Source organism: Lacerta agilis, chromosome 9, assembly GCF_009819535.1.
Source record: "Lacerta agilis isolate rLacAgi1 chromosome 9, rLacAgi1.pri, whole genome shotgun sequence".
Taxonomy (NCBI): domain Eukaryota; kingdom Metazoa; phylum Chordata; class Lepidosauria; order Squamata; family Lacertidae; genus Lacerta; species Lacerta agilis.
This window is the reverse complement of record NC_046320.1, coordinates 67,152,669-67,166,548: the sequence shown is the minus strand read 5'-3', so window position 1 is coordinate 67,166,548 and position 13,880 is coordinate 67,152,669. Positions and strand designations below refer to the sequence as shown.

The 13,880-nt window shown below is 39.4% G+C and overlaps 1 protein-coding gene across 1 annotated transcript in view; it reads left to right on the top strand.

The window, feature by feature from the left end:
- CTNNA2 (catenin alpha 2) overlaps nt 1-13,880 on the top strand; it is a 519,756-nt gene that overhangs the window by 63,383 nt on the left and 442,493 nt on the right.

The window sequence follows — 13,880 nt, the reverse complement described above, 5'->3', positions numbered from 1 at the left end:
GATTGCATCTGTCAATGGCCACACTTTTAACAGATGTCTGCTGAGAACCTTTATATTCTGACAATTAGGCAATTCAGGCAACTAAAAATACATTTTTTCTATAATAGTTAAGTGATCTTTTATCTTGAAATTCTATATGTTTTTATTGAATGCTTTTATGTATAACTATTGCAATTGACTCTGATATTTTTTATGGCTAGCGATATATAATTTTTTAAAATAAAAAATAGAATGAATTATAAATGAGTATGATATAGTAGCCTAACCTGTGGTTCAACTTCGCCAGTTCTTTGGCACTAGCTCTTGAGGACTTCGTCCCCTTGCCCCCACATCTGTGAAAACTTAAGCTGCAAGCTCTTTGAGGTTCAAGCCTATTTTTTGTGCCTTGTTCGCATGTGAAGTCCCATATATATTGTAGTTCTATATAAATAATAATATTGCTATTAATTTTCCTAGGTTTTTTGTGGCTTACTAACACTATTGCCGCAAAATATTAAGGAAAACACTTTTTCTTTTTGATATCATTAGAATAAATGCCTGCTGCCAATTTGTTTCACGGTTGCTTATACCAAAGATAAGATGTCCCCACCCACCCTCTTTACAGTCACCTTCTAAACACTTTGATTAGTAGTTTCAGAAGCACTAGTACTGACTTATTGTGTAATTTTGAAATAAATGAGTGCTCTAGTAACTATTGCTCCTATGTGAAGAAACACTTATTTTTTTATATCTATCATGCATTTGTGTTTTGTAGACCATTTTGTCATTTGTACAAGGTAGATAGATATGGAAATAGAATCATAATCCAAAATATAGAAGCACAAAGTATTTGCTGCAGAAGAGACTAAGGCATGTCCAGAATATGAAAGGGTGAGAAAGAAGGTCAAATGTGCTTTTGTAGGAGAAAATACTTTAAATATTTATCTGTAGCAATTGAGAAATCCTGTGGACTCATTCAGATATAATTGCAAGGAAACATTTCTGCAAATAATCATGAACCAGGGAATTATTAAGAAAAATAATTATACTAACAGGAGCAATATTGATGAACATTAAAATCACCAGATAAAGACTGGAGAAATTGCAACCAGTCTTGCTGAAATCTTGCACATTACAAATAAAAAGGCAAGATGCATAAAAAGGCTAGAAAGCTACTGGTACTTTCCAGTATGAAAGAACTCTATTCATTCATTCATTCATTCATTCATTCATTCATTCATTCATATATTTATTTTATTTTATTTTATTTTATCTATATACTGCCCTTCATCACAAGATTTCAGGGCAGTTCACGAAATAAAATACAAAGTAAAAGCACAAATTAATCGTTAAAACATAAACAACAAAGTCTGTGAAATATTAAGTAGCCAAAGCCTGCCTGAAGAGGAGTATTATCTCTTGGCGCCTAAATATATATAATGAAGGTGCCAGACAAACCTCCATGAGGAGAGCATTCCACAAATGGGGAGCCACTGCAGAAAAGGCCTGCTCTCCTGTTGCCACCCTCTGGACCTCACGAGGAGGAGGCACGCGAAGAAGGGCCTCAGAGGATGAACGCACAAGTCTGGATTAGTTTATATGGGGAGAGATGGTCCTTGAAGTATTTCGGTCCTGAGCCATTTAAGGCTTTGTACGTCAAAACCAGCACTTTGAATTGGGCCCAGAAGCTAATTGGCAGTCAAGGCAGGATGGGTGTAAGATGCTCAAACTGTCTTGCCCCGGTGAGCAACCTGGCTGCAGAAATCTGCACCAGCTGAAGCTTCCAAACCATCTTCAGAGGCAGCCTTGTGTATAACGTATTACAATAATCCAACCCAGAGGTTAACAGAGCATAAGCAACAGAAGTTAGGCTCCTTCTTTTCTTCTTTGGCGATCACTCATAGCCAAGTAAGATTGTCTTCCATGAACAAGGTCTTAGCGATGTGTCTGTAGCTAACTGTGGAGGCCAATTCTGGATCCACACACCCTTCTACATTGGAGACATAGGTTTCTGTGTGGGAGTTGATCACGGTGAGGGTTTGCCAAGCGTGCCTTCTTCTTAGCACATTTCTCCCTTGTGTCCTGAGTTCGAGTGTCTTCAAAGCCCATGACACCTTTGGTAAAGGCTGTTTTCCAACTGGAGCACTTGCAGGCCAGTGTTCCCCAATTGTTGGTGTTTGTACTACATTTTTTAAGATTTGCCTTGAGAGAGTCTTTAAACCTCTTTTGATGACCACCAGCATTACACTTTCCATTTTTAAGTTCAGAATATAGTACTTGCTTTGGAAGACGATAATTAGGCATCCAAACAACATGACCAATCCAACAAAGTTGATGTTGATGTTGCTTTGACACTGGTGATATTTTCTTCCTGCACACTGACATTAGTTCGCCTGTCTTTCCAAGTGATAAATACAATTTTTCAGAGACACTATTGATGGAATTTTTTGAGGAGTTGGAGATGGCGTTTATAAGTGGTCCACAAGCATACAGTACACACGTTTCACAAGCATATAGTAAATTTGGTAGTACAATGACTTTGTAAACAAGCATTTTGGTTTCCCTGCAAATGTCCCGATCCTCAAACACTCTGTACTTCAGTTGGGAGAAAGCTTCACTTGCAGAGCTCAAGTGCTGCTGAATTTTGGCATCAATGTTGGCCCTTGTGGAAAGATAACTACCTAGGTAGGAAAAGTGATCGACATTTTCCAGCGTTACACCATTAAGTTGGATTTGTGGCACTGCAGAGGGGTTGTTTTGTGTTTGTTGGAGCAACACTTTGGTTTTTTGGATGTTGACCGATAGCCCAAGCTTTTTGTAACCTTCTGAGAAGATATTTAGGATGGTTTGAAGGATATCCCCAGAGTGTGCGGACACTATGACTATGTCATCAGCATATTGAAGCTCTATGATGGAGGTTATGGTAACCTTATTCTTTGCTTTCAGCCTACTCAAGTTAAAGAGCTTTTCATCTGTTCAATATATGATTTCTTGGATATAGTTAGGAGACAATTTGCTAAAATCCTTGCAAGAATTTTGCCGACTGCAGCTAATAAAGAAATGTCTCGATAGTTTTCGCAATCCGTTCTATCACCTTTTTAAAAGAGATTGATAATTTGGGCATCCCTAAAGTCTGCTGGGAGCTCTCTCTCCCAGAGTTTTTCAATGAGCTTATGAAGTTGTTGTGTAAATTCAATTCCACCCACTTTGAAGACTTCGGCAGGTATCCCATTAGGTCCACTGGCCTTGTTGTTTTTCATTTGGTTAATAGCTGTACACAACTCTCCCGGATTTGGAGATACTGCAAGCTCATCTCTAATTTGTTTTTACGGAATTTGTGAGAGGACCTCAGCAACTATGGGGGAGTTGCAGTTATGGAGATGCTGGTAAAGTTAGGCTATCCCTGTCCAGATAGGGCATAGCTGGGCAACCAGTCGAAGCTGATGGAAGGCACTCCGAGCCACCAATGCCACCTGAGCCTCAAGTGACAGCAGTGGATCCAGGAGTACCCCCAAGCTATGTACCTGATCTTTCAAAGGGAGTGTAACCCTATCCAGAGCAGGCAAGCTCCCAGCCATCCAGTCTGAGGAACTGCCCACTCGGTCTTACCTGGATTGAGCTTCAGTTTGTTGGCTCTTATTCAGTCCATTACCGAGGCAAGACATCGGTCCAGCACATCCACTGCCTCACTTGCAGATGTACAGGAGAAATAAAGTTGTGTGTCATCAGCATATTGCTAACACTGTACTCCAAAACTCTGGATGACCCCACCCAGCTGTTTCATGTGATTTTAAATAGCATAGGGGATAAACTAGAGCCCTGGAGAACTCCACAGGACTTAAAAGCACTCCCCAAGCATCACCCTCTGGGAACTAAGTGCTCCCCAAAAATACATTTTGTGGAATTGAATTATCCTTCCAGTATAGTATGATGGGAGTAGTGCAGATTGCAGCTGTGGATTGGAATTGAATGTCTTCTTGAAATGGAGGGATTGTTATTTTGAACTTCAATTATTTAATTTTGTCTAATAGTTATGAATGTTTGCTCACTGACAGTGCCTTTCTGCAACTCTTGAATTAGATTTATATTCATCTTAAGAAAGCCATTAGGAAAGAATAACAAAATAGGATTGGTAAATGTTCATTAAGAAGATGGAAATGCAAAGTCTCTCTCTGCCCTTGGCAGGGTGGGGAATGAAAATTTCCAATCTAAATAAATACGGTTGGCAGCTCATTTTGCTTCCTTGCTGGAAGCAAGGTCAAGGACAGAAATAATCTTCCACCTCTCAATCATACCTCACCTGTACTGCCCAGATGTCATGATTCCGCTTGTTGCAATGGTTACTCATATAGGGAAATGGTTATGTAGGAAAATGTCCAGAATTGTCCAGTGATTAGGGTACTTTTTAGCACACAGATCAAGATGTTGATGACAGGTTTATTGGAATAAGTGGACCTTTTTTTGGACAGAATCACTGTCTCCCTTAAAAATCAGGTCAGCTAGTTGGCAGTACTTCTGGAAGCACAGTTTGCATATATGGATGAGAATCCTTTTTCCTAACTTTGACTGGAAAACTTCCTGCAATTCTCCTAGGAAATGCTGGACACTAGTCACTGTTTTCTGTGCTCTGTTCATTTCAGATTGGATCTCTGTAGTGTTCTTTGCCATGTTGCCATTGAAGAGCAGAGATTTCAAGGTGTTTTAGAATTTGGTTGCCCAGTTATTTACTGGTGCAGGTCACAGAGCCTGTATTTATACTTTCTTTAAAGGAGCTTCACTAATTCCCAGTTAGTTTCTGGGTGAAATTTTTGGTATCATTTTCCTTTTAAAAAAAATGTAAAGTGACTGGGGCCATGATCTGACATTTTTTAAAATTTATGCAGAACTCTATAGAGTATTCAAAACTTGTTGAATATTTATATTAGTTTGTTATATATTAGTTTGTTGAAATGTTAATGAATTTGCAAAGCAGGTCAGTATTATCACCCCTATATTGCAGATGGTGGGACAGTCTGAGATAAAGAGTGGTATTTTCTAAGGTTAACTACTGAATTTATGTGGTGGTATAATTCAAACTGGGATCCTCCTTATCAAACTTTATGTTATCTGAGCACATGCTCCCAGTTTCTCAATCATCTGAGGTTTGACTGGTTAGTATGGCACTATCTTTGGTCCTTTCCTCATTGTAGAGTGTCTTTCTTGTGATGTTTAAACTCTGGAAGCTTTTGGGAAGAACTTAAAAGCCTTTTGTCTGCTCTCTGAACCTTTTATTATGATCCTGGCAACTGGTTTCAAATCTGGTTAGCTTTTGAAATTGTGTTTATTCATTTACTTCTTTGTTTGATTTGTTGTGCAGTTTTGCATTGTATTTTACTTCGTGAGCTGCTTTGCAGCCAAAATATATAAAAGGTGTGTGTGTGTGAGTGTGTCTGTGTGTGTGTGTGTATTCCACATCACTGTGTAGTGCTTTGATTAAATATTCTTGTTTTAGATTAAGGAAAATAAAGCTTAATCTAAAGATGGGCCAATTTGCTTCATCATATAGTGGTTGTGAGTAGGGTGAAATTGTAATTGTACAATTATGTGGTAAAGTTAATCCTCTAAAACCAACTTCCACTAGGATTATATTGGGAGTAAGTTAAAATGATCTCAATAGCCTTGCAAATATATCCACAATAGCTACTGGAATTTGTCTCAAACCATAAATTAAAGTTAGTGTTATGCTGGTTAAGTTTCAGTCACCTTTGTTTGTATTAGTAAGTACATAATTTAGCCCTCATAAACTGTATTTGGCATAGGCATTAAAGAGAACCTCAAGCGTCATCTTCATTACCTTTCTTGGCATATGTTTGCATTGTGCATAGAAGGCCAAGTGACCAAAGATCCAAACAGTCTGGCTTAGTCTTTTCTTGCCAGCTCCCTGGGAGAATTGACAAGATTCCCAGTTGCCCCTTCAGCAAGGCTCATATGTGCAGAGTTTTGAAAACCCCATAGGAACGAGGGCTGGTGCCAAAGCACAGTGAACAGTTGTGGCATCTAAGAAGCCAAAATGCCCCTAGCTGAGAATCAGTGTAGTTTAGTGTATTGGGTTCAGTCTTGCAGATTTAAACATGCCTCTACCAAAGACTCAGTATTTGGGTTTCAGCTGAAACAGGGTGACTTGCATATATATTGCAATAAATAACTAATTTGTTGCTGATGTAAATGTAATTAAGACTGGCACACTCTGTGAAAACTGAAAATACGTGTGCAACAAAAGGACTTGTGATGCTGGGCAAATCAAATTAGAGGCAGAAACACCAGAGCAGTTCTGGAAGCTGCTAGTCAGAATGCCTTTTGACAGCTAAGCTGGCAAGCAAAGAGTATCGTACCCCTTGGACCCTAATCAGAAATGACTTCTAGATTTGGAAGCTTTGGACATTATGAATTGCTAGCTTAGCGCCAGAGCTGGCTCTTTGGACAGCGCCCTGGTGCTGAATCATGCAGGGCTCTAGCTGCAGGCCTTAGCAATTAAGAGGCTGAGGCAGTAGGAGGGTCATAAAACGAACACTGGAATCAGAAGTGTATTTACCTGTAAGTAGGTTTGGTGCAGTAAATATATAAAGAGCACAGTAAGTTGAGCAAACACTTAAGGCTTTTCCTTCCACACCCAGTTATTTTTTGAATTAACCAATAGATTCCTATTAGAATCTTTAAATCTTATTGTTTTAGCATAGTGTACATGAGTAGTTTTGTTTTGTATTTTTGCTGCCCTTTCGCAGATGAGCAGAAATCAGGAAGGAGGAATTCCAAGTTACTAAATGGTTTGGGAATGCAAAGAAGCAAGTAAATACTAAACTCACCCCCCCCCCCCCGCCCTACTGAAGATTTCTAAGATTATCAATCTCACTGGCTCTCTCGCTCTTAACATTTGAAAGTATCAGTTACATAAGAAGAATGTGGCAGAGCTAGTGGTATCTGTCAACTCATTTTAATTTCTTACAGGTTCATGAAAATGCTGTCCATAATATGTTAATAACATGCAATTAAAATATGCAAATTTAGTGTGGCTCATGATCTACTTCCTACTTAGCCTTTGGTGCTGAACAAATTGTCCATTTCTAATTTAGCACAGGAGCCTGCATCTTCACTTCTATGATTCACCAAGATTCATGGAGTAATAGGATTTGACCCCGAAAAAGAACTTAATTTGTATAATTCAGAGCCTGACACCTTAATTATGCTTCTGAGCCAAGGGGAACAAGCAGTAAATGGAATGTAGGACAGATGCAATATTTGGCAGGACAATTCTATAATCAATATATAGGTTTGGTAGGATGTGAGCTGGCTACATATTTGCCTCTTTCAGTGTTCAGGTCATGAATAGCATCACTTTTACAATAACCTTTGTGTATATTTGCCTGCACTTATGTAAGTGAAACAATATGTACACATTTTCCTTAACTAATTCTACAATATTCCAATTGCATAATATTCCACTATTTATGTTACAGTTAAGTATGTTAATTTTTACATTCTGTGATGGTGCCATACTGGAACAACAGTTCCTTAGTTATTCAGATTTTTTTCAGCTTAATAGTCTGAAATTTAATATTGGGTGATAGAGCTTGATTATACTTAGAGGTAATAAAATTTGAAAATGTGTAGTCCAAATTGTGGGACCCTTGGATCTCAGATCCAATTGTAGGGGATCTTGGTGCTAGTAATGTTCTTGGGATCCTTGATACGTGATGTTTGGTCAAATTGTGCTTGATGCATCCTCTCCTCTCCTGATAGAGTTTGATGGAAGGCAGATAAAGGAAAATAAGGGCTATTTGAGTCTATAATATGCTTATGAGACCCTACAGGAGGTATCTTGGGGAAGAAAAAAGAAGCCTCACAAAATTGCTGACCACCAAGCATACTTAATAAACAGGGAAAGCACTTAGGTTATGTGTAAATTTGGGGGACATTTGCATTCTTTCTCTTGGAACAATACAGTCACACACACCCAGTCATCAGAAAAGCATACAGGCAGTCTCTGATTACAGTTTCATAGGCAGGTCCCCCCTGCACCTTGAGAACCCAGCCTATGTATTATGTTCTTACTGCATTTGCTGATGGATTATATTTGGTTTACACTTTTCCTCCAAGGTTGACAGATAGGCACAGTTGCTGCACAGTTCTGTGATACTTACATGGTGTTCAATGAGACTTACTCCCAGTCTCAGGTAAACGCAGGGTGAGTACCTGACAGATTGATGGATGCAAATGTGGGAGATCCTTGGATCGGTGTGTTTGTGTGTTGTGTGTGTGAGAGAGAGAGAGGGAGAGAGAAAGAGAGAGGGAGAGAGAAAGAGAGATGGAGAGAGAATCTGACCCCTGAAATCCCACCTGGAAAAGATCCAAGCACACGGAACAGGAGTCAAAGTGACCCCCCAAACTGTTGCCACCACATCCCATCCCTCCCATGCAGTTGCAGTTCGGACTATCTCTCTACCTGTCCATCCTGGAGGGGGTGTGGGGAAGAGGCAGATAAGAGGTATCCTTTCCTTATTGGTGTGTGTGTGTGTGTGTGTGTGTGTGTGTGTGTGTGTGTGTTGGATGAGGTGGGGATTTTTAAAATCCCCCCTCAGCAATCTAAAATCAGGAGCCCGAATTTGCACTTCCCTGCCAAGCAGGGGTTTTTTTTTTTTTTTTGCACTGCCAAGATCCACTACTCTGCTGCTCCTCCCCATCCCACTAATTCCCTTTCTCTAGCCCCCAGCCAGGCCCTTGATCTGCATGCACAGGAGAGAATGAGGATTTCCCCTAACTGAGCAGCAGCAGCATTGCCGTGTCTCTGCCGATTTGGGGACTTTGGGGCGGCTATCACCTAATCCCTTCCACTCCCTCCTTCCTGGCAGTGGTGTAACCATTCCCCTTGGCGTTTTCTCAGTCTGGCAAGCGCATCTCTGGCTTTGGGGGAGGAGGTGTGAGAGCTCTGACAGGGTCCTACAGTCCGCTGGGAAAGCACTAACTAGACTTTGGGAAGGAGGTGAGAGGGCTCTAGGACCCCATTAGAGTCCTTACGCCTCCTTCCCAGTGCTGCCATCACTACTACCCCAGGAGCTGCTTTCTGTTCCCTGCCCTGGGGCTTCCAAATGTGTTGGATCACCCTGGGTTGGTCTGAGAGAATGAGACATGCCCCAAACCAGCTTAGAATAAATATGCAACTTGTGTTTCTCACATCAAAGCCCAATATACTAAAACCTGGTTGTGGTTTGCCTCTGTATCTGTCTTTTGTATGTTTTACTATGGATGTAGCCTGTATAAGTACTTTTGTTTGACTCCAACATTGAAGGCTTGTATTCTGACACTGGCTTCTATTTTATTTTTTGTAAGAGGGATAATACAGCTCTCCCGAGCCTTCTAAATATATTACTCCCTAGAGGTAAACTAATAAAATAGTAGTACAAGGACCTGATAATGTAAACAGAAGTAACACAAATTAAATAGTTATGCATTTCACACCACATAAAGAGCTCCTAGAATATCATTTAGAATATGGATTAGTTTGAAAGCTACACCAAGAAATAAATAATCATGTATTTTAATAGCAAATATGCTAATACATAAGTGTATGCACCTCCCACCAATTTGAATTCTTAAGTCCCCTTATTTGAAACACTTTCATAGAGAAATTGGTACAGATTGTGGTTTCAAGGTCATGTGTAGAAAGAAACCAGATAGCTGTTTAGTAAGAAGGAAACACCATCAAAGCATTCCTGACAGATGGCTGTCAAGCCTCCGCTTAAAGACCTCCAAAGAAGGAGACTCCACCACACTCCTTGGCAGCAAATTCCACTGTCGAACAGCTCTCACTGTCAGGAAGTTCTTCCTAATGTTTAGGTGGAATCTTCTTTCTTGTAGTTTGAATCCATTGCCCCGTGTCCGCTTCTCTGGAGCAGCAGAAAACAACCTTTCTCCCTCCTCTATATGACATCCTTTGATATATTTGAACATGGCTATCATATCACCCCTTAACCTTCTCTTCTCCAGGCTAAACATACCCAGCTCCCTAAGCCGTTCCTCATAAGGCATCGTTTCCAGACCTTTGACCATTTTGGTTGCCCTCCTCTGGACACGTTCCAGCTTGTCAGTATCCTTCTTGAACTGTGGTGCCCAGAACTGGACACAGTATTCCAGGTGAGGTCTGACCAGAGCGGAATACAGTGGTACTATTACTTCCCTTGATCTAGATGCTATACTCCTATTGATGCAGCCCAGAATTGCATTGGCTTTTTTAGCTGCTGCATCACACTGTTGACTCATGTCAAGTTTATGTTCTACCAAGACTCCTAGATCCTTTTCACGTGTACTGCTCTCAAGCCAGGTTTCTCATATATATATGAGACAGATTTCCCCTAGCTCACCTCTGATGCTTTCTAGGAGCAGAACACAAAGTGAGGATCATTAATAATTAATAGAAAGGTTTTGCTGAGAAAAATAGAAAAAAGGTATGAAAGCTCTTCCTAAAAACAATATTTATCTCTAATGTAGAATCATAGAATTGTAGAGTTGGAAGGGACCCTGAAGGTCATTACTCCAAACTCCTGCAATGCAGGAATTACAACTAGATCATACATGATAGATGACCATCCAAACTCTGCTTAAAAACCTCCAATGAAGGACAATCCACTACTGTACCTTCCAAGGGAGTCTGTTCCACTGTCAAACAGCTCTCACCACACGCAAATTCTTCCTATTGTTTAATCGGAATTGCTTTTCTGGTAACTTGAAGCCATTGATTCAGACCCCTTTTCAACAAGCCTTTTAAGCTGAGATATTTCCTTGTCTGCACCTGTATTGGAATTGTTTTTATGATAATCTCTTAGGAAGAGATTACAAAACATCCTTAGCAAGTTATTTATTTGCTGAAATGTTCCGTTTTATTTCTGTTCATTTGCTTAATGACATACCGTACATTGTTTAGCATTAAAGCTAGAAAAGCTACCCAGTCATCTCTGCTATTGAAAGGATAAGCCAATTATGAGCTCTTGCTTCCCAGCTTAATTGTATAAATATGCTTATGTGTGGCCATTTGGAAGGAAATGCTGTTATTTTTCTACTCCCAACATCTGAGAGTAGAGTTTCTCCCAATATTCTAAGATAAACTGAACTCCCTTTTATCTAATCAAATGCTTCACACTTTAAGAACTTAAAGTGGATCTTAAGAATGTAAGAAAAGCCTGCTGGATCAGGCCAATGGTCCATCTAATAATTCTAAAATAATAATCCTGTTTTCACATTGGCCAACCAGATGCTTGTGGAAACCCGCAAGCAGGATTTGAGCACAAGGGCACTCTCTGCTCTTGATATCAAACAGAAATTCTTGTGGCCATTTTCTGTTTCCGGGGTTTCCTGGAGGCCATTATCATAGGGTCATGATGTTTGGTAGTTGCTTCTGCCAGCGCCATATATATGGGGTGGTAGACAGAGACTGGGATTATTCTCTCCCTCTGAATTTCTGTATTTTCATGTGTTCTCATTCAGGTATAGTTAGCCAGTGTAGCTCTTAGAATTGCTCATAGGCACTTCTCTAGCATATTGATTGAGTTGATTATAACCACAAGTGATTTCATTCCTCTATAGTCAGTGTCCTGTGCAATTTGTTTGGCATTTGGAATACTGGAAGGTGTTATGCTGTGGTATGTTTGTGGCATTTGTTATTCCTTGCTAGACTTCTTTAAGGACTTTTGTATCTGTTTCTGCATATAAAACTCTGGATATACTTTGCCTTCTATTGCTATTTTAATCCGCTCATGTGGAATCATAATCAGTCAAGCATTCTGAACCATTGCTGAATATTGAGCTATTTCTAGAGGACATATATTCATCTATTGAAATTTTCACAGCAAATTAAGCATATGTGTGCATTGCAGAACAGAGTGATTAAGCTTTAATTCATGGTTTGAAATGCTTTAATTAACGACACATTGTTACAAAAGTTTATACCGAGCGAAGTGCAAAATAGTAAAAGTTAAGGAATTTAAGACATGTATTTAATGTTTAAAAAAGTTACACCTCAAACAAATATTGCTTTTGCAGTAAATTGTACACTTTGTAGATTTCATGATTTACACAATTTTGAATTCAAATAAAATTTTCAGTGTTGAGCATTCCATCAGTATTTGATTGATACATTGATCAAATATTGATCTAATTTTGAACAATAACAGGCCCAGGATAGAACTCTGTGGCACTCCGCTTGTCACTTTTGACCATGATGATGAGGAACTGTTACCCACCTGCCAGGAAGCTAGAGTAGCAGCTCTACACCACCTGGCAACCCATTTCTGATAAGTAGCCTTTATTCTTTCCTGGCTAGAATGGTGAATGGTGTTTCTTAAATTGTATTGTCAATCTGTGATGTTAATGTTTGGGTGTTAATATTTTCTCTTTGCCAAAATACATGCCAAACATAACAATGTTGAATTTTACAACATTTGTAATAAACAGATTTTATATATTTGCATTCATTGCATTCTTTACGCCACATATAGCAGTCTATTAGTAACTGTAACAGTAGTTTAAGAACAGTTGTATGCATAGCAGCATTTGGGTGTAGTTTCTATATGAAACAGATATTCTTAGAGGCATGTGAAGTACCAGTGAAGACATGGGTAGCCTCCTCCTATTCTCATGTGCATTGAGCTATCAACCATGACTTCAAGATTTCTCTCCTGGTCAGTCACTGTCACTTCAGATCCCTTTAATGTATATATGAAGTTTGGCTTTCTTGCCCCAATGTGCATCAGTTTACACTTGCTTACGCTGAGTAACATATGCCATTTCAATACCCATTCATGCAGTTTGGAGGGATGTTCTTGGAGCACAAATCCTTTTTGCTTTTATCACCCTGAATGGTTTGGTGCTATCAGCTTTTTAAAGTTACACCACAGTTCTGAAATGGTGAAGCTTTGATTGATTTGTGTATTACCTATTTTAACCAGGAGATGCTTTAAGTAGAGGAGCTTGTTCTTAGGCTTCTATTTGCAGATGTCTATCAAGATAGAGACGTCAAACACTTTGAACCTTTTTTCCTTGCTGTTTGAAATGTTAGTAAAAAATCTTTAAACAAAAACTAAACATTGATTCCATTTTCTTAGTGGTTTTTTTTGTCTTGCAAAAAGAGTTGCAAAATGTCAATAGCTGTGTGAATCAAATCCTGAGGAAGCAAGTTCCCCCATATAACAGAAAAATCAATTACATTATAATGCCTGCAAAACTGGCAGTTCAGAAAGTACTATTATGGCTGAGGAAAGTGGGCTGCAGACCAGGTGTTCTCTTCACCTGTTTACTTTGGTTCTCCACACAAAGGCTGCTGCTCTTAGGGCTTGAGGGGGATATTGTATTAGGCAGGATTGTGGGATCCAAAATTCAAGTTGAGGCTGAATTGCATATCAGTTCGGAAATAAATTCAGTTTAAAGTTATGGGCTCCAAATAAATTTGTTCAGAATTGGAGTATAAGGTTCTGAAATCAGAAATCATAGTTGAGACCAGGTTGGGACCAGTTGATCTGTTATAAAACATAATATATATGAGAAAATGGGCAGTGTATAAATAATTAAAAATGTTATTATTTTAAGGTAAGATATTGTGGTATCATGAGCTGGCTGAGTCATAGAATTGTAGAACTGGAAGGTACTCCAAGGGTCATCAAGTCCAAACCACTGCAATGCAGAAATCTCAACCAAAACATCCATGTCACATGGCCATCCAGTCTCTGCTTAAAGACCTTAAATGAAGGACAGTCAGCCACCTGACAAACAGTTCTTACCATCAGAAAATTCTTCCTGATGTTTAGTTGGAATGGCCTTTGTTGTAACTGGAAGCCGTTGGTTTGGGCCCTACCCTCCGGAGCAGGAGAAAACAAGTT